Source organism: Varanus komodoensis, unplaced genomic scaffold (genome assembly GCF_004798865.1).
Source record: "Varanus komodoensis strain SLA01 unplaced genomic scaffold, ASM479886v1 scaffold24, whole genome shotgun sequence".
In the NCBI taxonomy this organism is placed as follows: Eukaryota; Metazoa; Chordata; class Lepidosauria; order Squamata; family Varanidae; genus Varanus; species Varanus komodoensis.
In genome coordinates this window covers 32,356-58,914 of record NW_025335641.1, presented here as the reverse complement: position 1 = coordinate 58,914, position 26,559 = coordinate 32,356, and the positions used below count along the sequence as shown (strand labels likewise).

General features: G+C 42.6%; 1 protein-coding gene and 1 long non-coding RNA gene across 8 annotated transcripts in view; one reads left to right on the top strand and one right to left on the bottom strand.

Moving 5' to 3' along the window:
* The window catches only part of LOC123024524, a 31,018-nt gene extending 26,177 nt beyond the window's left edge, over window positions 1-4,841 (bottom strand). The window contains exon 1 of the long non-coding RNA XR_006414939.1: window positions 4,749-4,841. This is a non-coding gene — a long non-coding RNA (uncharacterized LOC123024524). The remainder of the gene's footprint in view (window positions 1-4,748) is intronic.
* The window catches only part of ZZZ3 (zinc finger ZZ-type containing 3), a 54,590-nt gene continuing 32,349 nt past the window's right edge, over window positions 4,319-26,559 (top strand). The window contains exons 1-3 of one of the 7 annotated variants that reach the window (XM_044432318.1): window positions 4,320-4,481; window positions 9,464-9,506; window positions 12,921-13,939. The gene's annotated coding sequence lies outside the window, so the exon portion shown is untranslated. Of the gene's footprint in view, window positions 4,482-4,686; window positions 4,737-4,802; window positions 4,937-9,463; window positions 9,507-12,920; window positions 13,940-26,559 lie in introns of those variants that run through there. The other 6 variants (XM_044432317.1, XM_044432322.1, XM_044432315.1 and 3 more) reach the window with 6 other exon arrangements.

The following is a 26,559-nucleotide window of genomic DNA, read 5'->3' as shown; positions in this document are numbered from 1 at the left end:
TTACTAATCTAGGTAACAATGGATTTAGGGTTGTGAGGGGAAAAGTTTGTGCGTCTATCACAGTACTGTATTTCTGTAATTCTAGAAGCCATTGATGGGAGCGAACTGACTGGTTTTCTAATGAACAGACTAACTCAAACAATGTCATCAGGGTAGTAAAGGAGAAGTGATTTTTGCAGGGGAACTGAGAATGTTAGTTCTAGCTATATATTAGATCATATGTAATGCCTTGCTCTTCCATTGTGCAGTAATACCTGGCAATACAAAATGCATCATATGGCATCATTGCAGTGTGAGGGTTTGTTTTTAACCTGCAAATGCAGCAGCCGATCAAGTGTAGCGGAGATACACAAATGTTCAATCACTACATTGTTCTGAGAAAGCTGGACAAGATAATGCAAAGGTGTTCCTCTGAAACAAGACATCGTATCTGTATGATGTCTCCTTCCAGCCTCAATCAGTTACCATCCTAATTAAAACCAGTAGATTCTAATTCTCTTTCTATGGGTAAGAAAGGTATCTTTGTGCCATTACTAGATCTGGTCTGGCAGTGTCTTGAGAAAGGCTTTGTATGTAAAACAGAAGTGGTAAAATTCAACTACTATGGCTTTTTGGGTGATGTGGCGTCCTCATGTCCTGAAAAGTCACAGCTTACTACAGAAGAATCACAAAACTTTAATGTCAATAATGTGTTGTTATTTAGCCTAAACCTTGAACAACCTCCAAAAGTTTCTAGATCAGAACTCCCATAATCCTTGCCTATTGGCCACCTTGGCCGACGCTTATACAGTTGAGGGGCTACCAAGTCATTACCATTTGTGGTATCATGATTGTGCAGTTGTGGTAGTATCATTGTGGTAGTACCATTTGTGCAATTTCTAGGGTGATACTAAAAACCCTTATCATGTTTTGGGTACTAGCTACCAGAAAGGAATCAGACAGGAATGTCCACTTTTTCCAGTTATATTTTGGTTTCTGTTTGGAAACCCTAGAATGTGCTATGAGACAAAATAACATATGCACCTTGGGGCATGATTGTTCCAAATTTAAAATTGTTCTAGTATTTATTTGAAATGCCAGTCATTTGTTTCAGCCTTAATGCTGCTGATCCATACTTTTGGCAATTTGTCAGGCTATTCAATTAACTGGTCAAACTGAACTGGTATCATTTGGATATTATACTCCATAGTTTATTAGGTAACTGGCAATTTTGAGTAATATTCATATTACTTAATTGGAAATATCCCAAGAGACATATCTCAAATGATCGGAATATGTTAATTAATTTCATGGGATATAAATAGATGGGTGTCTTTAAAATTGAGTTTTTAGGGTATGGTGGATACACTTAAGATTAATATTATACTTTGGATTATTACACATGGGATTTTTCTAGCTATACCTGATAAATTATTTTCAAAAGCTCAGTGGTCTATTTTTAAAAAATGGCAGGGTTCTTTGCCACCAGAGAGATCTTTGAAAAGGATGCAACTTCCAAATAAGGAATGCAGGTGTGTTTGAATCTTGCTTTATATCATCAAGCCTGTTGTTGATCTGTACTAAATTTTTCCACTTAGATTTTCTACCACTCTGGAACTTTCCTGTTTGAATCTTCTGTCCAAATGGATGGCATTAGGTTCTTGGAAGATTCAAATAGATGGAGCTCCTCTGGCAGTTACACTTTGTAAGAGACATAGTAAATAATGTTGCATCAATTACATTGTAATCCATTTTTAATACCAAATTGACTTTTTGTGGAAATCAAGATTTAAAAATTGGGAAGTTAGTATTTGTGAAGTGGATTTGAATGGGTAAGTTGATTTTTATCTTGGATAAATTAATGGGGCTGAGTTTTTGTCATTCTTGGCTTTGTATGCCAATGATTTATTTGCAAGGCTGAATGACAATACTTGCAACATTTGTTAGAATCTAGGTTTGGCCCTATTTTTACAGCTTCAGTCTCCTTTGCTATTGCAACCATATATTGAAACTAATATTGACCCATGGCCGTTTATAAATGCTTATCAGGATGAACAAATATTATATACAAGTTCTTCAGCAGAAATGTAATAGGAAACTGAACTATCCCATTTGCTTGATCAACAGATCCAGAAGAAGCTCTTGTTCTGTGCCTATGGGATGACACAGTATCTCTTTAATTAGAGTTTGTCTACTTCAGCTAATTACTGGAGGTGTGACATAGCAAAAGCTTCTTTTATTCATGTTTTGGTAATTTTTCTTTGGGGAACAAAATTATTATACATATAAATTTTGTATTGAGTTGTTAGTCGCAAAGTCATGTCCAACCCATCGCGACCCCATGGACAACACTCCTCCAGGACTTCCTGTCCTCCACCATCTCCCGGAGTCCACCTAAGCTCACACCAACTGCTTCAGTAACTCCACCTAGCCACCTCATTCTCTGCCATTCCCTTCTTCTTTTGCCATCTATTGTTCCCAGCATTAGGCTCTTCTCCAGGGAGTCCTTCCTTCTCATTAGGTGGCCAAAGTAATTGAGTTTCATCTTCAGTATCTGGCCTTCTAAAGAGCAGTCAGGGTTGATCTCCTCTAGGACTGACCGGGTTGATCGCCTTGCTGACCAAGGGACTCACAGGAGTCTCCTCCAGCACCACAATTCAAAGGCCTCAATCCTTTTGTGCTCAGCCTTCCTTATGGTCCAGCTTTCACAGCCATACATTGCAACTGGGAAAACCATAGCCTTGACTATACACACTTTTGTTGGCACTCTTTACTGATATACATCTCTTCTTAAATTATCTACCTGTTTCCTGCAAGTAAATGCACAGTAATCAAAACAGATTTGCCTTTTTGACAGCTAAAAGACTGAAGTTACAACCACAGAAGGATATATTCCTCTTATAATACAATGGATGGAGGACTTAATGACACTTTCAACTGCAGGTAGTATAGAAATGCTTGTAAATGGATACTTAAATGGATATTTGGTCTGCAATTGCTGAAGTTTATGTATAATTTTTAGAAAGCTGTTTTCTTCTATATATACTGTAAATGCAGGTATTTGAACTGATATATTCCATTCTATGACATATTTTTCTTTTCCTCTATGATTTTGTGTTGAAATAATATATGGGATTTGTACTGCAAAATGTTGCCTACTCCCTTGTCTGGAGGTGTTAGTATTTTATTTATAAGAGAACATATGTGGCTTCACATGGGTCCAAATAGCCATCCCTGTGATACCTTCAAGCAAAAGTACACTGCTGATGAAAGTTGACTAGGTTACATCTGCCTTATTTGAGTTAAGCCAGAGCTGCCAGCTCCTCTTAAGTACCGCCTCTGCTATGATGGATCCCTACAGCCTCTCCGAGGGAGCGATTAGCCATCTAATTCTGTCCCTTTTTCAACTGCAAAGATAAGCAGTTGTTAGGGACCTAGTGGTTGAAGTTGATACTGCAGGCTTCAAACACAATATAATTAAGTGCAATCCTATCCATGTTTTCCCAGAAAGGGGTCATATAGTTTCTGGCATTCTCCAACCAGCAAGTATTATTCCTGCTAAACTTGCATAGGATTGCATCCTTTGTGCTTTTTAAAATCTAAATACCCCCAAGGCGCACCGATAGGTTCGCCTTAGTTTGCATGCCATATCAGGTGTCCAGGTTTCGATCTTAAAACTATGGTACCAACAGACAAACATCTATTAATATCCCTTCTTCTTTGTATTAGAGTGCTCCACCTAACCATTAAAACAGATTACTAAGCGTATATTAATGTGGCTTGAAAGTTGCTTTTTTTTGGTTATCTTATGTTTTTTAATAGCTCAGAGCTGCCTTGTACAACGACAAAGGCAAGGAGAGATTCGCATAAAAAATAAGTGGATTGTGACAGCACGCGCGCTATCTAAATACGAAAAAATGACTTTATCTAAATTAAGCGGGAGAGATTTCCTTTTCAGCAAACCAACATAAGGACACAGAGGTTCTTGAAGCCGCGCCGCCACTGCGCAACGCTTTGTACTAAGGAGTAGCTGCTGAGCAGAGGCGCATAGCGGGTCTTTTTTCGGCCGACGAAATAGTGCGCCGCGCAGCCTCTTCTCTAGGCGAAGGGACGTGGGATACCGATCCCCGGGTGCGGCTTACGTCTACCCGTCTCTGACAAAGAGCAGCAGCCCGCATCGTCCAGTGCCTGACCAGCCGCACGGTGATCCCGCGGGCTCAGACCAAGCCAGCCACTCCAGGGTCGCCTCCCTGAGTCAGCCAGCAGGAGGAGCTGCAGGGAGCGGCCCCCATTCGCGGGCGGCGCAGGGAATATGGGGGGGAGGGGAAGGAAGCGGAAGAGGAGCTGCCGCCGTCGCCGCCGCGCGGCGCTGAGGGGAGCCAAGCGGGCGCTGTTGTCGGCGTCCAAGTTCTGACGTGAAGCGCGGCTGCCTCTCAGAACGGAGGAAAAGACGCGTCCGCTTCGGTCGCAGCGGGCTGAGTTTTCCGTCTCTCAGCAACCAGGTCAGGCCTCCTCCTTTGGGGGCGAGCGGGGGGCCAAGTTGTGAGGCAGAAAGACCCGGATGGTGCCGGGGGGGGGAAGAGGAGGTGGTATTATATCCCCATGTGACCTGCGCGTACGGAGTGGGGGGGGTAAAGAAGGCGGAGGCTCGCGCGCCTTGTTCGAATACCAGCCGCTGAAATAAAAGGGACAAGCGCATGCGTGACGACGTCACCTTCCCTTCCTCCAGCCATTAGCCATCATTCCCTCCTGCGCGGGTGAGCACGTACGGAAGATTGCGGGTGCTGTTGTGTTTCTGGGACACACGGACACGTGCGCGCTGCTTCCGCCATGTTGGTTCTCAGGAGGAGGAGGAGGAGGAGGAGGAGGGTTGAAGCGGGAGTTCTCGCGAGGTCAGCCGTTGTTCCCGTGGGAGCTGGCCGGAGGCAGGATGGCGGCGCTGCGCTGGGAGTGATGGGTAATAATGGTAACGGGCAACCGGGAGGGAGGGAGGCGAGGGGGCGGCGCGGTGAGCTTCTTTAGGGCCAGCCTCTTCGTCCGTCGACGCGTGAGGGGCGGGGTTGAACATCGTGGGGAGTTGAACCTGCCAAGAGTTTGTGCACGTCCGCCGTCGGTCTTCCCCCCTCCCCCCTCGCCTTCCTACAGTCAGAAGGCTCCGCTTTGCAGCAGTTTGCCGTTCCCACCACATTCTGCCACAGGGTTTTTGGGCGCCCCCTGTCGCCTCTTAGGAGCACAACAGGCATTGCCCCAACACCCCGGGATACTTGTGTAGTTTCAATCAGTTGGCACCCCAGCTCATAAAACAGTTCCGTGATCTCTTTCCGCAGGCTAGACCACACAGTACCTATCCATGCAGCAAAATATTCAGGTAACATAATGGAATCTGAATTCCATTGCTTTTTCCTATGTGCCACATTTTACTATATCCCAGAGTTTAATACAAAGTAGTGTCCCGTATCTCTTGTATTCATTTGGCAAATGGCTTTGGCCTCTAAAGTAAGATTTTAAAAATTCCAGAAAAATAGATCTTCTGCATAGCCATATCTTGCTGCCATAATGGATTTTTGTATAGCTTCCAAATGTGTTATTAAGTGCTTCAGCAGTACCTGGCAACACAGGTTCTCAAACTTTTTTAACCCATAAAATTCACTAGATTATGGAATCCAGAAGATAGAAAGACAGCCATACCAATTGAATGCATACATAGAGTGCATACAGTTGAATCCTACATAGAAGTATTGTTGGCAGTGGCTGAAGGCATATTTTGTACCTTGTGGTCCTGTCCTTGATCTCGTTTATTAGGAAGTATGCTGTACTGCTTGTGGTGGTCATTTTTCCTGCCACCTCTGTGCACCTGCTGAAGTAGATCTTGCCTGCAGAATACATATAAAATAAATATGTGAATGTTAGTTTTTGGTTCCCTTGGTATGGAAAGTCAAGGGTAGTATATAGTGCTGCATTATTTCATTGTAAAATAATTTGTGATGGATTGTTGAATATTTTTTGTTCTGTTTTCACATTGTTCTTTTTTCTTGTTCCTTCTGCTACCACTCGCTAGCAAATTTTAGTATACTCCTGCTAGAACAGTTTTCATGTCTGCATTATCAGTGTCTGTGTTTTTTGTGATTTATTTTACTTTGAAGGACCCATTGTCAGAGGGAATCTGCCACTCCCCCCCCCCCAAATCACTGCCACAGTAATTGATGCAATACATCAATTGCAGGAAGGTTGAATATTGCTTTTTTTTTTTTTTTTTTCTTTTTTTTTTTATTTTTTTTTTTTTAAAAAATTTAATTTTCAGAAGTTTTTAATTTTTTTTTTTTTTTTTTTTTTACTATTTCCAGCAGGGTTGCTGTGTTAAGGTATTTCAGCAAAAAATGTGAAGAGTCTTGTGGTGCCTTAAAAGCTAGTAAACTTTTAAATAATGCTACTTGTAATATATATATAGCAGGACTGCACGCACTGGTTCTGTTAGTGCTTTTTCACTCAATCATGGTTGATCTCAGTCTGAAAGAGAAATCAGTTGACACTTCACTCTAAACCTCCTGATGATCTCTCCCAGTAGTTTCATGTAGATGTTGAAAAGAATGGGGAACGAAATAGCGCTCTGCAGAACTCCATGGTGCAAAGGCTATGCCGCAGAGCAGTAGTCCCCCAGCACCACCATTTGGAGACTGTCAGGCAGCTAGGAATGGAACCACTGCAAGACTGTGCCCCCAACTCCCAACCCAGCCAATTTTTCCAGAAGGATACCGTGGTCAATGGTATTGAAAGCTGCTGAGAGTTACTGTTCCAAAACCAGATCTGAAACTTGATTGAAATTGGTCTAGATAATCAGTTTCCTCCAGGAGAGCCTGGAGCTGACTAGCTCCAACCCACTTGATCACCTTGCCCAAAAAAGGAATGTTAGTAATTGGTTGGAAGTTGTTCATATCAACTGGGTTCAGGGCAGGTCTCCTAAGGAGTGGTGCAATAATTGCTGTCTTTAAAGTGGAAGGTACCACTCCCTCTCTAAAAGAGGCATTAGCAACCTCCTGAACCCAGAATCAAGTATCCTGTATAAATTTTCACACCAACGAGAAAGGGCAAGGATTGAGCGAGTAGATTGTAGGCTGAACAGATCCAGGCATCCTGCCCACATTATCAGGCTGCAAGAGCTGAAACTCATCCAGTAGAATGAAACAAGATGGCATACTGGACACCTCTGCTGTTGGAACCAGAATAACTGGAGTCGAAGTCATTATGTATCTGAGCAATTTTATCCTCAAAGTGTCATGCAAATTCCTTACAGCAGGCCTCCAAGGGTTCAGTCAGATCACCTTTGGGGATAGGATGCAAAATGCCCCAAACCACCCAGAAAAGCTGTACTGGGTGACTTGATGAAGATGTGATTCAGACAGTGAAAAAGTGTTTCCTTGCTGCCTTTGCTGCCATGGAATAGGCTCAATAATGGGCACTAAGCCATGTTTGGCCAGATTTTGTTTTTTCCTACACCTGTGCTGTGCTGTAGCTCTTGCTTCATCTCCCTCAGCTCTGGGAAATACCAAGGGACCAGATGGACTCTGCAAGAGGGGAGAAGGTGCTTTGGAGCAATGAACATGTAAAGCACGTTACAGGTTGGATTTCTGTAACACGGTTTACATGGGGCTGCCCTTGAAGACAGTCTGGATACTTCAGATGGTGCAGAACAGAGCTGCCAGGATGCTGACAGGGACTGGGCGTTATTCTCATATAACCCCAGCCCTCTATCAGCTTCCATTGAAGTCTGGGCTCAATTCAAGGTGTTGTTTATTACCGATAAAGCCCTAAACGGCTTGGGACCTGGATACCTTAAGGAACGCCTTTTTCCCTATTTGCCCTCCCGCCCCCTGAGATCGGCAGCAGAAGCCCTCCTCTGGGAACCCTTCGTGAAAGACATTAGGAGGCAGAGCACCCGGAAGAGGGCCTTCTCTGCGGTGGCGCCCCATCTATGGAATGTGCTCCCCAGAGAGGTCCGCCTGGCGCCGTCATTATATGTTTTTCGGCACCAGGTTAAGACCTTTTCGTTTCATCAATATTTTAATAAGTTTTAATATGGCATTTTTAATATCATATTTTTAACTGCAGTCAGAGTAGGTCGATTTGTTTATGTTGATTTTTGTTTATGTTGATTTTTATGTTGGCATTTTGTTATAATTTATTTATATTGATATTTGTATTATGTAAGCCGTTCTGAGGCTTTTGCAATAGGACGGCATTGGCCAGGCCATCTCTGAATTCCATAGCATGACCTGTGTGTGGACACGGGTGCCTACCATACCAGTTGAGGAATTCCCAAGAGCTGTCAGGAATCCACTTGGATCCTTCAGCCCCTAGGCGTGAACCAACTTAATGGGTCCTGCACCCCTGCAGAGAGAAAAAGGAGTCATTAGTTCAAACCTCAAGAAGTGATTTGACCATGACAAAGGGGTCCCCCCCACATTCGCAGGTCATCATATTGCTGCCCAATTGAGGAACTTATGTCTAGAGTGTAACTTTTTATATGCGTTGGGCTGGTAATACATTGAGACAGTCTCATGGCTGCCATGAAGTCCTGAGCCATCCTGGACAAGGCAGCCTCTGCATGGATGGTGAGGTCCCTCAGGACCAGCATCCCTGGGGTTCTCAACACCAGGTTGGAAACTACCTCCACCAGCTCAGGCAGTGAGGTTGCTGGGCAGCGAGGTGCATAGTAGACCAGTGGGATCCCTAATCTGTCTTGATTGCCCAACACACGATAAACACTCTCCAGGTTTTTACTCAATTGAACAGGAAGCCTTGAGAGGGAAATGGGGATGACGATGAACAGTGGCCACCACCCCCCTCCCTGTTCTTCAAGGCAATGCTGGCTTTGCACCAAGTATCCACACCGGCAAAGCTGTGACAGGGTGGCTCCCCCCCCCCACCTCATCCACCCAGGATTCAGTAATACATGACAGGTTGACCCCTTGATCCGCAATTAAATCATGAATCGGAGAGGCTTTATTATGGGCTGACCTGGTGTTAACTGAAAGCACCACAAGGCCTGAAGGCAAGTTGGCATGGTCACTAGGAATCCTCCAGCTGAGGGAAGGACTGGAGAAGGGGAGAGCAGTAAGACATCTGTCCCCCATCTCCTGTGCTGGCCTCTCCAACTGCCAACACCCATATCTCCCCTTGCCCAAAATCACTGGAATTGGAGCACCATAGCCCATCTCAACTTAGCTGGGACGGAGAAAGAATTTGAGAGAGAAGATGACACTAAGCACTTCCTCTTCCTCCCTTTCCAGATTGCTCTTTCCCTGGTAGTAGGAAAAATGGCTTTTGAATTCAAACCAAATATTATATGCAAATGCATAAAATAAAATCTGTATGGGCTTTAAAAAACCATGTTTTCTAGTCCGAATACAGATGGGATTGCAACTGGGGTGGTTGCAATTCCCTTGAGCATTTTTTTCCTTTTGCTTTCTTTTTCTTTGTATTTTAGAAAACTAGCAGTTTGTAATTCTGATGGTGCATTTCTGTTTGGGGTAAGTGGATACATTCATTTATATTTTATTAAGGCTCTTTAATATGTGTTATGCATAAGTAGTGCTGGATAACATTAGGACAAGTGTATTGTTTAGGTATTGTGATTTTTTACTACTTGAAATAAAGATTGCTTTCAGTATTTTAATTGGGCCCTACCAGTAATGCCTATGTACTTGTTCTTATAATACAGTTGTAAAATCATGCTTTGTGATGTGTTGCTGATGAAGCAGTTGCTATGTTCCAACCTGAACAGTTATTTGCTGGTGCAACAAGATTGGGCTGCTACTTTAATCTTTTCCCTCAGTTACCTTTCTATAGCTTGATCTCTTTGCATGTTTACTCAGGGCAAACTCTCATTGTATTTGACAGAGTGTATTCCAAAGAAAGTGTGTTTGGAATACCAAGCTAACATTTAAAATAGTAACTGATTATACTCAGGAAATTGATATAAAAATATCTCAAAAGCTGTCAGTGAGAATTCAGATGTTCTCTTGGACTGTATTTATGATGTGCAGTGTGATTAAAATCAAACACAAAATCTGTCATAGGGAATAGTGGAAACTATAGTTTCCTTTTAAAATACTGGCGTCTACAAGTTATGTGCATAAGAAGACTACTGTGACCTCTTCACCTTTAAGAAAATGAAATATTAGCTTCTTTTGAGGTCTTATTTTAATATCAAAATAACTTTTTAAACACTGCCTTGAGCAAGGTGTGCAGGCATCTAAGCTGTTGTAGGGGAGGGGCTATCTTTCATGGTAGTGCACGAGGTTCATATGCATAAGTCCCAGCTTCCTTAGCATCTCTTGCTAAGTCGGTAAAAAATCCTGTCTAAAGCCCTGGAGAAGTGCTGCCAGTTAAGCTGACACATTGGACCAGATGGAGCATTTGTCTGACTCTGTATAAGGCAGTTTCCTATGTATGTTTGCCTATTTTAATTATTCTTACTTAGCATAATTCCAAGTAATATGAAATGGTCATGTAGGTGAGGGGCTACCAAGACAAGATTCTATCATGCTTTAATTTTCCCTTGTATTGTCTTTTGTGCAGTTTTTAGGCTAAAAACTCTTGTGTTTGGGGTACTAGATTTAATTCCCAGTTAGTATGTCATTATTATTCTTCATGTTCTCTGTAAATTACATATATGGGCTCTGAACCTGTGTGGGACCTTTTGTTGGGAAGATTTTCCTAGCTAAAGTTATTTTGGTGGAAACCCTACTCCTTTCTCCTGCTAGTATATATAGAAGGGGCTCCTGCCATTTCCCCATTTCTTTTCCAACCACCATTTTGGGTGCCTCAGGTCTCTTCCTACCATTTTCTCTTGTTACCTCACAAGTACCTTCTAAATCTTCTACTGATCTCCTTATTTTATAACTTGTTCTATTCACTTACTCCTCATTTTTCAAAACCCACCCCTTTTTTTTCTAAACTTTTATCCAACAAAGTAACATTTGTCTCACAAAGCCAATAGAAATACTATTTTAGTTTGTATACAGATTCTCATTATGCATTTAATATGTTTCAATATGTCCACTAACTAAAACATTGTATTGGAGAGGTCTTTCATTTTTGGAGAACAATTAATTTTCCACATAAATTTATTTCTAGCTGTATCATGTATAATATTCCATTTTAAGTGGCAATGCCTGGTATTTTAAGTGCCACAGTTTATTGAAAACTACACATTATTCAGAAATGAGAGTGGCTTGGACTCTGAGGGAAAATTCCACTATAAATATAACCTTGTACATTTGTTCATTTTTGATTTAGCACAGGCTGTTTTTCTCCCTCATTACTTTTGGCACATGTAGGAGTATTTTTGTAAAGGATCTCAGCTTATAGAAGTCTCGTCTTTTTTGCTAGTCTAAAACACTAAAGCATCCACCCATATTCTTCTGATAGGTTGAAATGTTTTTGCCCTGTTACACTCTCAGCTTTTGTTGATGTGATTTTTAGAATCTTTGCTTTTCTTCTCAAATTTCCTTCTAGCAAGTTTAGTGGAAATAGTTCGTTAAATAATATCTTGGGGATAATTGTCAAATGTTTAGCAATCTATTGGATTTTATTTTAAACTATGGTTCCTGTTGTGCATGGATAAATATATGCTCCAGTTCTGACAGAGAGGTTACATTTCTCAATGTCCTAAATGGCTGTGTCCTAGAACAGTTGGTCATGGAGCCAACCGGGGGGGGGGGGGTGAGGGGAAATCCTGGATTTCATTGTAGCTCAGGTTGCCCATGACATAGTACGGGAATATGTTGCACCAATTGGAAACAGTTGAAGCCACCCATTTTTTACAGCACTGTCTGTGTGAGGACTCCCTGATTTTGTTCTCCATTTCAAGATCACCCAGGCATTCCAGTCTGGAAGATGAAAGCATATTCCTATGACTAAATTAGTTTTAGAGTTTGTGCCACCCACAGTGCTTCTGTTGAGAAGTCGGCACACTTTAGATCGGGGTCCTCAAACTTTTTCAATAGGGGGCCAGTTGAAAGGCGGCAGCGACTGGAGTGGGCCAGTGAGGTGGGGGTGCCTGGGCGCATGGGCTGGTGAGGCAGCGTCAGGCGCGCACAGTGGCAGCTTGCTCGCTTGGAGATCTCCCAGCAAGTCCAAAACCATCTCCGAGCGAGCAAGCCACCGCCTCCATGCCCATGCTGCTGGCTTACCACAACACTGCCACCACTTTCTGGAACCAGACTGGACACCACTGTTGAGCCTCCAGCTCCTTCCACCACTCTCCACACCTGTGCTCCTAGTGTAGCCTTCCCTGGCAGTGGGAGTATCCAGGGTTGGCGAACACAGTGGAGCATCTTGCAAGTGCAGCAGGACTTCCCCAGTGGGGACCTCTTTTTGCTGGCTAGGCCCAGGGTTGGCAGCTTTGGGCAGCCACTGAAGAACAGCTGCAAAAGGGCACTGCCCTTTTGGCAACTGTTCAGCACCAGTTTGGGCTGGGCTGGGCTGGGCTGGGCTGGGGCCAGGTTTTCTTTTTCTCTTAACATGTGTTATTTATTTATTTAGTAAGCTATGCCGCCCCATTCACCGAAGCCTCGGGGTGGCTGACAGGTTTATATGTTGAGGATTATATTCTGGCCTTGGAAGGAGTTGGGTTAGGGATACATTTGATTGGCAATGAGGTGGAACTGGGATAGAGCATACTTGTGGGTCAACTTCGACCAAATGTTGTAAGCCACAATAGTTTTTATGAGTGCCATATTTTTATCAACACTTGCTTTACCATTTTAATTGTGTTATTTTAATATGTTGCTGAGGGACTCTGGCAAGCAATGGGATGCTTCTATTAATCTGGTTATAGGTAGCAGAAAGTATGACACTGGAGATTAATAAGTCAACAAAGGAAATGAGGGGTTGGATGTCTTACTGCTATCCCCTCTTCTCATTCTTTCCCCAACCAGATCATAACAGGCAGTTGTATCAACCTGCCTTCAGGCTTGGTGCTGCTGCTGTTGAATGCCAGGTAGGCCAGAATAAAATATCCCTCATCTGTGACTTAATTGTGGATGAGGGGGCTGCATTATGGAAACCTGGGTTGGGGAGGAAGGCAGCATTATGCTTACCCAGCTGTGCTCACTCAAGTATTTGGTGTAGCATCAGCCTTGCCCTGGGAGCCATGGAAGAGGAGTGGATGTAGTCTTCAGGGAAACATCTCTCTAGGCTGCTTGTCCACTCTAAGACAGGTCTGGAGTGTTTGTTCTTTGTGTTGGGGTGAACAAGACAAAGATTCTGTTGTTGTACTGCCTACCCTGCTGCTCAGCAGACTCTCTGCTTGAGCTGACAGAGATAGTTTTGGATGTGGTGTTGAAAGCCTCCAGAATGGTGGATCTGGGGAATTTCAACTTCCACATTGAGACTGCTTTATCCAGGCTAGCTCAGGAGTTCATGGTGACCATGGCAACCTTGGAGCTGCCTTAGCATGCCATTGGCTCAGCACATGAAAAAGTTACTCTCTTGACCTGTTCTTTTTGACTGGACAGGAGGATGGTGATCTTGAAGTGAGGAGACTGACATTAATTCCTTCATCATGGTCAGATTTAGACTCTCAACCCCATTCTCCCTCTGTATGCTATTGAAATGGTCCACCTGCTGAGTCTGCTGGATCCAGATGAATTCCAAAGGGCTCTGAGGAAGTTGCCAGTTGATACAGCTGGTGCTGCTGTTGAAGCAGAGCATGTGCAGTGGCTTGGCGTATAAGCAAGTTGGAAAACAGCACAGGTGGAGAAAAACTCATGTTGACTCTGACCAAACATGTATTAGAGCTCATTATTGAGCCTATGTTGTGGTGGTGAAGGTGGCAAAGAAGAAATTCCTCTCTTCCAGCCTTGCATCCTCACAGTGTTGTCCAGCAGAGCTTTTCTAAGTGCAATCTGACACCAAGATAGACCTCCTTGGACCCTCGTTGGCCCACTGTGACAAGGTAAATCTAGGTAAAATCATTCAGATTCGCCACGAATTGGACTCCACAGTTAGTAGTGTTCCTGTAGCAGAGGTACCTGTCCAAACACAAAGATCATCTTCCAAGGTCCTTTCCTGGGAGTTCTCTTTGAAAGAACTTAGAAAAATGGATTCTTGGGGAGAAGGACCTTCTAACTGATAGTGTCCCAGCTATGGAATATGTTCCCCAGAGTAGTATGGCTGGTGCTAACTGTTTATTTACTTCGGCGCCAGGCCAGTATGTTTTTATTTGCTCAGCATTTAACTGTTAGAATGTATTTTCTATTTTTTGTGTGTGTGTAATATATAGTATATTGTGATTCAAGTTCTGTTGTGGATTTAGTTGTTTGGTTTTATTCTTTCTAAGTCATCTAGAGATCCTACAGTGGATATAGACAGAATACAGATGTTTAAAATATATATTTTGTGGCTGTCTTCATATTTTCCCTATATTGAATCTGGCAATATGATACTTGTTACTTGGGCCACTGATAAAATCTTTATTTCAGATGCTATATTTAGTTTTAAATTGCATATCACTTTGAGGTTCCTGATGGTCAGTAAGTGTTGTATAAATATTTTTAATAAATACAACTGCATTTTAAATGTCATAAGAAATTTCTGAAATCTACAGTTTCCTTTGTGCAGATATGATATTACTGAACTAGAGAAATAAAATAGTGCTTGGGAGAAAGTTTGGGGACCTCTAAGTGAATAAATGATAGGCTTACTGGTTATTCCTTTTCCTTACAGTACAGTATTTTTTCAGTCATAGCAAAAGAAAAGGAAATTATGTATAAACACATTTTAAATTCTGCACTAATTTAGTTCTAAATTGAAATATCTGTACTTGACAAAAAATAAGACACAATTAGAACTCTTAAACTGGAAAGAAAAGGAATCTTAGTGTCATTTCTGCTCCATTAAGTGTAATTACATTAATCTGGAAGAGTTGTAATTAGATTTCTCCTTTAATGCAGTTCTTCAGAACATATTCTGAAGTAATTGTCTACCCTTCATTGTGAAATGTTTATACAAACAAATACTTTTAATTAATATGATCATATATACAATACTTTTAAAGGGTTTTAAAATATAATTATTATTTGAGGATGCTGCCATGCAATGTTAGGAGTGTATTTCACTCTAGGGATAACTGGGTAGAATTTTCCTTGCTTGCATATTTTAATTTGCATTCTCCTTATCTTCTAGACTAACTGAGACCTTACCACTTTACAAGTTCAGTTTCAGGTGACCTCAGCTTCACCTGGAGCACCTGCAGGAACACTTTTAACACATAAATGTTTGGGTCCTTGTCATTCTAAAGTGCTACCTATGAGAATTCACATGTATAATTGCAGATCTAGAATCTTCTTAGGATACAACAACATTCCTGCAACATTAACACCATAAGAACACTCCTGGAACATACTGAAGAGCTATCTAGTCTAGCATGCTGATCTCACAGTGGCCATTAGGAGCTGATGGAAATTCCACAGCAAGACATAAGTGCAAAAAGCATTCTCCCATTCATGTTCTGCAGAATCTGATATTCCATAGTTCAATTAGTATTGTAGTGTTGGATTGAAAAAAGACAAATTGCTGTTTGCTTAATTTGTTTAGGAAGTTCTTACCCTGCTTTTTATTTGTAGATATTGAAAGTGATTCACAATTTAAATACAAAAAGGGTCATTACATTAAAAATAATGCTTGTGAGTAGCAAACTGGCATCATTAAAGCCAGGGTGCAGAGTGGAATGTTTGCATTCATTGCACTGTGTGATTGTAGAAGGATACATTGTTAGACGGCAGGGGTGTGTTAATTTGGTTCTGCACCACACTCCCAGCTACTCAGATGGTGAAATAGGTTGCTGTATTCTTCCATACGTTGGAGCTGGAGAAGGGAGCAATGGTTGTCATACCACTGTGGAATGAAACCATCCCTCTTCTGCTTCAGAGTCATGAGAAATGGTGAGTTCTGTCATGCTTTCCAAGGACAGCTACACGCTTCAGTTATGAATGGGTGTACACGGATTTGGAACCTCATGATTTTATGGTGATAACCCAGATAAGGAAACATCCAAGGCACTGTGACATGAGACTGCAGACTGAACAAGGGAATTGTGAGCTTCCTCTTCTTGTGTGCTTGGAGCAATGACGTTCTTCCTGTTTTAGCGAGGTATCAGTTGGGATGTAGTTTCAAATTACGATTTGCCAAAATTCAGCAAATGTGTGTGTAAGGGGAGAAGGGGACATGCATACCTGCAAATAAATGTAGACTTTTATTTATGTAGCAGCACCATACCATGCTTGAAATTTTGACTGAACCAAGCCTACATATTTCATGATTTAGGTAGGTTGTAAATGCCAGAGTCCCACAACTTCATTTGTTTCTACTAGTTGTTGTTGTTAGTCGCAAAGTCATGTCCAACCCATCGTGACCCCATGGACAACATTTCTCCAGGCCTTCCTGTCCTCCACCATCTCCCGGAGTCCAATTAAGCTCACAGCAACTGCTTCAGTGACTCCATCTAGCCACCTCATTCTCTGCCATTCCCTTCTTCCTTTGCCATCAATTGTCCCAGCATCAGGCTCTTCTCCAGGGAGTCCTTCCTTCTCATTAGGTGGCCAAAGTATTTTGAGTTTCATCTTCAGTATCTGGCCTTCTAAAGAGCAGGCAGGGTTGTTGTTATTGTTGTTGTTGTTGTTATTATTATTATTATTACATTTCTATGCCGCCCCTTGCCGAAACCTCGGGGCGGCTTACAACATGATAAAATACATTGAAATACAATAGTACATAATAAATTACCATTAAATACAAAAATACAAAAAATACATTGATTTACAAATATAAAATTAAAATTATCAGTATAAAATAAAAATATAGGAGGAGAAAGAGAAGGAAGAAGAAGTTGCCCTGGCCAGATCATATGATCTCTAGGACTGACCAGTTTGATCACCTTGCAGTCCAAGGGACTTGCAGGAGTCTCCTCCATCACCACAATTCAAAGGCCTCAATTCTTTTGCCACTCAGCCTTCCTTATTCACAGCCATGCATTGCAACTGGGAAAACCATTGCCTTGACTATGCGCACTTTTGTTGGCAGGGTGATGTCTTTGCTTCTATTAGTAGGACAATAGTAGGTAGCATTATGTTCAGTCATTTCATAAACATATAGGAATAGTCATGGTGATGTTTGAGATTTAATAGAGGCTGCACGTTATAGGAAAGTTCTCACAAAAGCAGAAAGGAAAGATTTGGTAGCTATTTTTCTAATTATCAACATTTAGGTTATGTTACTCAAATACGACTTGCACATCCACTCTTTTTCCACCCTTACCACCAAGCTTCTCCAGGGGTCTTACTTTTCTTGAATCCTGTAAAGCCCTTTTCTTAAATGCTTGGCAGCTGAAACTTGACACCTATTAAAAATACAGTTGCCATTTAACCCTTGTAGCAAGAGGGCCCTGGATAGAAAATGATTAAACTTGTAATAAGTTAGGCTGTTTGTACTTTTCAATACAAATAGTTCCTAATTTGCTGAAAGCACTGTAGTCATAATATTTTTTCATCAGCATTAGAATTGAACATAAAGAAGAGGTTTATTTTGCCTTTTTACTCCATTAACTTACAGTTTAGGCTGCGGCCATTTCTTGGAAATAGATCTGAACTTTAATTTTAAAGGAATATAACTTTGGAATATCTAGAATGTGTGTGTAAAATGAAACCTTGATTTCATTTTACTGTATTTTTGTTGGTTGCAATTGAAAAAGCTCTTCTTATGCAATATATTCTACATTTCCCAGAATGTAAACATTTAGAGCATGTCAACAAAACAGTAACTCCATCTCATAGGAAAATGAGGCTTATAAATCTAATCTTTCTTAAAGGAAGAAGTGAGGTACACATAATGATATAAGTGTTTTTTCCTTCTAGGATTTTTTGTGACATACTTTGGGGGACACTTAACAGTTAAGAATAAAACTGAGGAGCTGACATTAATGCTGTTCAGAACCAAATGCATAGATACAAACAGCACAGTCCAGTGAGGCGTCTTGTAATTCTCCAGAATTGGAGGATAACAGGCATCCTATACATGGCAGGAAGACTACACCTCTAGGCACATCCAGCCATGCAGAACACTTAAGAAGACAATTTTGGCTGTTTGATGTACAGTGGTACCTCAGCGCATGAATGCCTCAGTTCACAACCATGCTGGGTGAGAGATGGCCACAATCGCAGTCGCGCTCATGCAGGGAAGAACGGGCATGATTGCCATTGTGCTCGGGGGGGGGGGAGATGGCTGAGATCACGCCCATCTTTCCTGCATGAGCATGCCCATGATCACACCCGTCTTTCCTGCATGAGTGCAACCATGATCACGGCCATCTCCCACCCAGCACGATTGCACCCGTCTTCCACCCCCAGCACACCCACAATCGTGCCTGTCTCTCCCCCCCCCCCATGATTGCGCTTGTGCTTTGGGTGGGGCAGGGGAGATGGCTGCCCTCATGCTCTAGGTGGAGGGGAGATGGCCGTGCTCGTGCTCAGGGGGCTGGGGGGGTGGGGTGAGATGGCCGCAATCTTTGTTGTTCTTTGTCACTTTGCTTCACATTTTTCTGATTAAAAAAATAGTTACAGAATGTATTAACCTTATTTACATTGAACCTTAGGGGAAAATTTGACTTGGCTCACGACCAATTTGGGTCACAACCAGAGTCTGGAACGGATTAAGTTCGTGAGCCAAGGTACCACTGTATTTAGCCTCAGTGCAGAAAGGAATGAGTGTTAAGTGCTACTGGGATACTTTGTATGCTTGTGTAACTTGTTTCTTCTCCCTTCTTCCTTCCCTCTCCCTGTCCCAAAAACCCATCTCTGGGGTTTTGTAACTTTGGTGGTATAGCTGGTTTATAAGTGGGATAATGCACAGGTTTCACTGCATACTGTGGCAGTGTCAAGATAACATACAGTGGGCAATATCCAGTGGTGTCATTCTATAAAGTTGTACTGGCAGAGCTCTATGGAATCTTTCTGTTGTTCCAGTTGTTGCTCATTATGATTGTACAACATGACAAAACTTTATGGCTTTGTGGGTTGTTGCATTGTGTAAATGTGGACTGCCAACCATAGCTGGTTTTAGGTATTCTTTTTTTTTAAATTCTGTTTATTATGGTCACAGACTAATCAGAGTTTTAATATTTTTTAAAAAATACAGCAGTTAAAATATTTAGATAAAACTAATGAGTTTTAAAAGGGAAGCCACTTATTTCCTGAGTTGACTGATTTATAAAAAATTTCAAAACAGAATCCTGTGGTAGCTGGACAGTGTCTAGGCAATCATAGAATTTTTTGGGGGACACCCAGCCCCAAGGTTGAAAAATTGTTCTTGCCTTGAAATTGGTCCTTCATGATGGGAACACTTTCTCTTGCAGCCGGCACCAAAAAAAAAAAAAAAAAAAAAATGCACTGGCTCAAGAGCAGGCTCAGAGATAGAGTTAAGGGTTGTTGTAGAGGAGCTGGGTGTGGGGGGGACAAGCTGCCTCCAAGATAAGAGGTATCCTGGCAGCACATCATCCTCTTTTGTTCTGAAGCACTTCAGCTAGATGGTTTGTGGGGGGCAGGCATCTTTCCCACATTACAGTCTGTTTAGATGAATTTGTCTTATTCTGAGGATTGGGTCAGAAGCTTTACTGAAAAAAAGGGAAGGAGGGGGCATTTCAGTTTGTATTCAGCTGCTTACATGATCAGATGCTTCTGTATCTCAAAGACACAGTACTCTAATTTATATTCTTTATTATATTAACTTTTAATAAAATAATTGTGATTCTAAGATTTTGTTTGACTTTGCTAGAGAGGGAAAAAGGAAAGTGAATGCTCACAGCAGTGGGCTGAAATTGGCTGTTTAGCTGAGTTGAAGAGCAGGAGGAGTGCAAAGACTACTTTCACCTGTATATTTGTTCTGTCCTCCATTGGATGCCTGTAATGCTCCAAGTTTAGATGATTGTGGGTGGTATGCTTGAATAGCGACTTCAGTTTATATTCTAAATTATACCTTAAGCATAACAGAACTGTATCTTGAGAATATTGTCTCAGGAGTGTTCTTAGTAGAGCCTCTCTCTGCTCTCCCTGTACAAAGTATTGTACAAAAGAACACAATCAACAAACACTGTTGCTCCAGTTCCACACAAATGCTGATCTTCATTAATAAATTATTTGTTGAGGGCAGCACATTGAAGTCAGTAAACAAAAATACTTCCCGGTATTTGGGAACATGCAGATATGACGCTCTAACTCTTCCATATTTTAGATTATTTTAAAATAGGGAGGAACAAGATTTAATTGTTCTCTAATACTTACATCTGTTAATATCTAAATTTGTTAATTTTTGTATAACTGAGAATTGTGCCTTCTTTAAACCGTACAACCTACAGAAAGTCACCCACCTTAAAAATCCTCTTCTCCATCTTCCTCATCCACTAACTAGCAGAAGAGTCAGGAAGCAATAAATGGAGGGAGGTGCCAGAAGCTGCAGAAAAATGCAAATGAAGATCCCATTATAAGGATTGTTGTTCCCTTGATGGGCTGCTGTGTTATCTGAACTTAGGCAACTGACCCCATCATAGGTATAGGATAGTGTAAAGTGAACTGCTCATTAAGAGAAAAGCCTCTTGGCATGTTCACTGGAGATACTATCAGTAACAGCTGCCTCATTGATGCCCAGGCAATTCAGTGGAATGGCTATCATTGGCTAAGTGTCCTCTCCACTGATCATGAGCCCTTTTGAGCTCACCATTGCTTTGTTTCCTTTTTTGCAGGTGGAAGGACAGCACTTTTCGTAACCTTTGAGCTGATAGCCAGTGATAGCCCTTCCAAAATGCCCAAGCAGCACACTGGAGGAGTTGCCACTAGTTTACTTCCCTTTTTTAGGTGCAAGAAATTAGTACTAATATTTTCATTTTTTTAAATTACTTTGTCATATGTAAGAGTGGAGGCGTGCACTTGTGAAGATCTGACATGGGAAGCCTCACCTCACCAGTGTCCTGGGATGTGCCTACTGTTAAGGTGCAGCAGGCATCAAGCAGCCATTGACCTAGAGAGACTTCAGATAGGTTATATGCTCTATGCTGTCCTGACAGCTGTCAAAAAACAAGTTGTCAAAAGCCAGGGAAGTTCTTTGCTTACAAAACATGGGTGGAGAGTGTCCCCCTATCTAGTGACATTCCCAAAGTTTTTAGTGTTCCCCCTTTCATTCCTAGTGTCCCCACCTTTTCCAGCAGGCTCTGGGTACTCAGAAAATCTGAAAAGCTCATCTAACCCCAGTTTGGCCTACGCTTCTGCTAGCTGTCAAATGTGAAGTTTCCTTTCAAACACAGATATTGGCAGGGCTAGGCTGGGTAGTTTTCACAGGGAGATAAGTAGAAATCTTAATCTACCTTATGGCAAAGACCCTTGCTTGCTCCATAGTTGTTCCTGTTCTCATCTATTTTTCCATACCAATCTTTTAGAAGGCTGCAATCATATGTCTGCTTAAATGAAAGGTCAGTAGAACTTACTTTTGAAAAGACATGCATAGATTGACTTTGACTGTTCCATTTACACACTCCTCCTCTCTCCAATCACAAATACCTCAGCCCCAAAGGAAAGAAATGGTTTTTAACCCAGTTCTTCCTTGGGCTCAGTTGTGCTTTTATTATTAGTCCCTACTGCCATCCGGGCTGTTATCCAAAAGGAATTGGCTGGGACTTGGTGTGAATAAGAGTAAGGAAAGGGACTAGAAGTGCAGGGGGCAGGGAAGAGATATTAAGGTGGGATGACTGACAAGATTTTGTTAGTTAAATTGTTTAAATTATTTAGATAAATGATTTTAATTCTTTTAAAACCAATTTTAATTCTTGTGTTTATGTTGTATTTATTTTTCTGCTGTACCTTTGGATTAACTTGAATGTGGCTGTTGTAGGCCTCCTGTTGTTTTTGTAGTATGTATATTTGATTTTAATGTTACTGAGTTTATTTGATGTGTGTGAGTATGTGTGTTCTGACACTGTGAACTACCCAGAGAGCTGTTGCAAGCTTAGGGGTAGTATAGAAATTAATTACATAAATAATAAATGCGTCAGTTTATTATTGGCATATATTGACAATTAAAGGAAATGGGGATAGGATTTCTATACCACCTTTGTTGACAGCTGTAGTAATTGCTTTGCACCAGTTTGCTGCTGTGACTTAATTGTCCAGCTGACAGTAGACATATGAGGTGAGACACAGAAATAACAGGATTGCACTTAGGGTTTTCCTGGAAAATTGTCTGAAGGTCAGTCAGCTAGACGTACATCATAGGTATATCTCCTCCACGCCCTCTCAGACCGCCAACCGGTTAGGTATATCTTATGAATAGCTCAGTCAGTATTCGAACTACACTCACTGCACGTGTTGCCATAATAATGTTGCCGGGGGGGGGGGGATCGAACAGCAAATCAACATCAAGTTTCTCATGAAATTTAACAAAATGGCCACATAAACTTATGAAATGATAAAAACAGTGTACAGTGATAGCAGTTTGTTACACACAAGTTTTTGAGTGGCACAAACATTTCAAGGAAGGACAAGAAAACGTGGAAGACGTTGAATGCCCGGGTCGCCCACACTAGTCTTGGATGAATGAAAACATCAAAAATGTGAATCAGATTGTTCGGAATGATCATCGTCTAGGTGTTTGGGCTAACTCAGAGTTGGCTGGTATTGACAGGGAATCAGTGAGATGCATTTTGCACAAAGAACTTCACATGACAAACCTTTTGTGCAAAAATGGTACTGAAAATTCTTTCACCCGAACAAAACGAGTGCCGGAAAAACATTTTGTGCTTACATTTTGAACACGATTGAAGAGCAGCCCGGTTTTTTGGAAAATGTTATCACATGTGACGAGACATGGATTTTTCAATATGACCCTGAAACTAAAAGACAGTCCATGTACTGGAAAACCCTGTCATCACAGAGAATGAAAAAGGCAAAAATGACTTCCAAATTCAATGCAATGCTGATTGTCTTTTTTGACATTCATGGTATCGTCCACCAAGAGTGGGTTCCAGAAGGGGAAACTGTCAATCAGGCTTACTATTTGGAGATCCTAAAAACCCTTCGAGAGAGAGTTAGGAAGAAGAGGCCTGATTTATGGAGAGGGGGGTGAGTGCTTCACCATCACAACACTCCCGCATACAATGCTTTTTCCGTAAAGCAGTTTTTGAGTGGAAAAACATTCCTGTCCTCGATTGTCCTCCTTATTCATCCACTTGCACTCCCTGTGATTTTTATTTGTTTCTGAAAATCAAAAGTGACCTGAAGGGAACACGTTTTGCGTCAATGGATGAAGTGAACGAAAAAAAGGCAAGCCTGTTGAAGAGCCTAACGCAAGAAGACTTCCAGCACTGTTTCAATCTATGGAAAATACGTATGGAGTGGAGTAGAGATTGGGAGGGGGAGTATACAGAAGGGGACAATGTTCAGAATGCTGTAACTCATCAATAAATACTCTTTTTATTACTAATCCAGTTATTTTTGTGTCACACCTCATAGCTTTTGTGGCTTGAGAGAATAACTTTGTGGACATTGGGCACATTTTACTAACTTGAGCTTTGTGAATGAGCAGTTGAAACTTATTGACTCTTCCATCTGTCCGTCCATCCTTCCTTCCTTTTATAATTTGTTTTTGTTAACATTTTTCAGAAATTATAATACATTATGCCCATGTCCCATGACATTGACACATTTATGGAGGACCTGTCAGGTTTTTAGACACAAAAATACATATTTTTAAAAGATCATCAAAGGTGTAGTGGGAATAGAACTATCTCAATGAAGCAGATAGATGTTGAAGCTTTCTGGAAAATATTTTTGAGCAAATAATTGTCCTGAAAGAACTTAACTTTTTAGCACTCTTACAGGTGGAATGTCACTTAGTTAGTGTACTGCCTTCCTCAACCTGAAGCCCTCTGGAATTTTAAGACTTCAGTTCCCATCAGCCTCAGGCAACATATCCAGTGGTCAGAAATTCTAACCATAGCCAAATATGGGAAATGAATACTGGGGCAAGTGCACAAAAGGGTGCTGAGAGGAGGAGGCCCATTGCAGAAGGATTCTTCGCAAGGCTAAGGCTGATTGCGAGCTGAGACTTGCAAAGAATATTAGGAGCAACAAGAAGGGATCCTGTCGACAAGTAAATAGCAAGAGGAAGGGGAGACAGGTGGTGGGACCGCTTAATAAGGAAGAAGGGGATTTGGTGACTGATGTGAGGGAACAGGCACAGATGCTAAATGAGCATTTTGCCTCTGGTCTCTCCAAAGTAGGATGGGGGAGATCCACATAGGAGATTAGATGAGGCACAGATTTAGGGGCACAGAGTCACTCCCCTAGAAGTTGAGCTCTTCAGGGCACTGAATGTTACAAAGATGCTGGGCCATGATCGGTTACACTCAAAAGTACTTCGGGAGTTGGCAGGGGTACTCTTGCACCTGTTGGCCTCCATTTTTGAGGTCTCATGGAGAACAGGTGAGGTTGCAGAGGACTGGAGGGTGGCATCAGTGGTCCCAATTTTCAAAAAGGGTAGTAGAGGGGACATGGGGAATTAAAGACTGGTTAGCCTAACATCCATTATAGGAAAGACAATGGAAAGGCTCTTAATAGTGAGAGAGCTAGTAACCCTAGAGAAGGGAAGTTGGTGGCCATGCAACATGGCTTCTGTAAAAACAGGTCCTGCCAGATGAACCTTGTGGAATTCTATGACATGTTTTCGAGGTAGCTTGATGGAGGGGATGTGGTTTACCTGGATTTCAGCAAGACCTTTGACAAAGTGCCCCATGATATCCTGGTTGAGAAAGTGAGGAGTTTTTGGAGAGACCAGTGCACTGTCCGATGGATTAGGGCAAGGTTGACTGACGGAAAGCAGAGGGTAACAATTAGTGGGGAATCATTGGGTTGGCAGCCAGTGACTAGTGGAGTCCCCAGGGCTCTGTCCTGGGACCGGTCCTGTTCAGTCTTTTCATCAATGGCCTGGAAGAGGGGGTGACCAGTCTGCTGATCAAATTTGCAGATGAAACTAAAATGAGGGTGGTGGCCACAACTGAGGAGCAGGTACTTCCGATCCAGAAGAATCTGGACAGACCCTGGAAGTGGGCAGGAGACAACAGGATGGCATTCAGTGAGGATAAGTGCAAGGTCTTGTTTGACTGCAGGCTAAACATGAATTAGCAGTGTGACGTGGCAGTCAAGAGAGCAAACACCACCCTTGGTTGCTTAGCCAGAGGCATGGATTCTAGATTGAGAGACGTACAGTGGTACCTCGGCTCACAAACGCCTCTCTTCACGACCAAATTTTCACTCCGGTCATGAACTCCGCATTGGGTAGCGATTGCGGCCATCTCCCCAAGCCCCGCCCCCCCTGTGGGGAGATGGCCGCGATTGTGCTGGGGGCGGGGGGGGGGAGAGATGGCTGAGGTCATGCCTGGCTTTCCTGCAGGAGCACGCCCATGATTGCGCCTGTCTTTCCTGCAGGAGCGCAACTGCAATGTCAGCCATCTTCCCCCCCCCCGCACGATTGTGCCCGTCCCCCTCCCAGTGCGCCCGCGTTCGCGCCCGTCTCTCCCTCCCCCTGCACACCCTGTTCGCACTTGCGATCGTGCCATGTCTCCCTCCCCCCAGTGCACCAGGATGACAGGCATGTGCAGGAATGACGGCGGGGGTGGGGAGATGGCTGTATTTGTGCTGGGGGGGGGGGGGGGTGGCTGCTATCTTTGTTGTTCTTTGTCACTTTGCGTCACATTTTTCTGATTAAAAAAATAGTTACAGAATGGATTAACCTTATTTACATTGAACCTTAGGGGGAAATTTAACTTGGCTCATGACCATTTTGGGTCATGACCAGAGTCCTGGAACGGATTATGTTCATGTGCCAAGGTTCCTCTGTATTACTACCACTCTATTGTAGTATTGCGAATTGTGTTGAGTTCTGGGCTCCACATTACAGGAAAGAGATAGCCAGATTAGCATCAGTGCAGTGTAGAGCCACGAGGATGGTGGCTGGATTGCTGGGAAAACCATATGAGGCAGGACTGAAGGAACTGTGTCTTTTCAGCCTGGGGAAGAGGAGACTCTGAGGGGATCTGTTGGTGACATATAGGTACGTGAGGGGGTGGCACAGGGAGGTCGGTAGAGACCGGTTTTCCCCTGCAGAGGAGGGCAGGATGTGTTCCAGTGGAGCAAAGCTCCAAACCTTGGAGCAAACCAAGGTTCAATTTGGATGCCAGGAAGTTCTTCCTGACAGTTAGAACCCCCAGGGTATGGAATGGGCTTCTGCAGGAGGTGGTTGAAGCCCCATCAGTGAGGGTGTTCCTGGATAGGCTGGACATGCACATGGTAGGCATGTCATGAGTGGAGCCGGCTCCGGCTGGAGCTGCGGGTCAGAGAAGATGGCCCAGGAGGCCCCTTCTCACTCGCCATGTTTCTATATTTCTATGATTTGTTGTAACTGAGCCGACTGCATCCTAGAGACGCCTTGGTGGCCCAGACAACCTGATTCCGCCACCTCCTGGATCTGTCCAACTGGAAT